The sequence below is a fragment of the Pelophylax lessonae genome (genome assembly GCF_965119305.1).
Source record: "Pelophylax lessonae genome assembly, chromosome: 7".
Lineage (NCBI taxonomy): Eukaryota > Metazoa > Chordata > Amphibia > Anura > Ranidae > Pelophylax > Pelophylax lessonae.
In genome coordinates this window covers 200,904,578-200,905,650 of record NC_138774.1, presented here as the reverse complement: position 1 = coordinate 200,905,650, position 1,073 = coordinate 200,904,578, and positions in this window count along the sequence as shown.

The following is a 1,073-nucleotide window of genomic DNA, read 5'->3' as shown; positions in this document are numbered from 1 at the left end:
AGAGAAATTAAAAACGTATCTATTTCCAAAATAAAAAATCTATCAAGTGCAGCTGTAAAGTGACATGGTCTAAGTGCATCTGTCAAATACAGTAACTATAGAGGCAGTGCTACAAATCTTCTGTCTGTTTAGAGGTCACTCATGGAAAGGGCAGATTGGAGGGTCTGGTGGTTTTGGCTATAATCCAATCTGTTATAAAAGGCCAACTGAACCTAAAACTGGTATTTTACATTGTGGTAGACAACAGTGGGCCAATGCAGAGAATAGATTTTTGTAACGTAGACAGCCAATATCTCTACCCCTTCCCATAAGGTCTTAAGAACAGAACCCATAGGAAGCCCTCAGCCAGCATCTGTAGCTGCTCCGATGGCTTTCTACTGGTGAAAAGAAACTTTTGGCTACTATGGGTTACTGCACTTTGCACATCATGATTGCTCTCTGCCCTATAATAGAAGCCAAATAAAACTTCTATGACAGTGGAAGTGACGTAAAATATCAAGTACATTATTCAAGTTCTATCAGGGAAACCCTAATGATTAGGAGATCCCCTATACTTTTCACATTTAAGAGACATAAAAACTTATGAAAAAGATCTGAAATTTTTGAAAAGATAAAAACTGTTATTTAAAAAGCAGAGCTCAAAAAAGTGCAGGCCCAGAAAAGAGATGCATGTAACAAATCCTAGTGGATCAGTATCTTATTTACCAACCTCTAGACCTAGAGTACACTCTGATACAAAAGATTCCAGAAGAAGATCAAGAGCTAGAATAGGCCCTGGATCAAAAAAACAAGGACTCAAAAACCAAAAATGATTTAGACCTAGACCGGTTATGAACCAAAAATAGTCTACAAACCACACGGTCCTAAATTTCAATCTAAATAATTCAGAAAAAGATCAATGCTTAGGTTAGGCATGGAGCCAAAAGATTCCAGAAGGAATCTATGCTTAGGCTGGGCCTGGAACCAGAAGATTCCAGAATAGAGAATCTATAGAATATTTAGATTAGGTGGGAATCAAACTATACCAGAAAAAGGATCTATACCTATAGAAGGCCTAAACCAGCAGTAGCCAG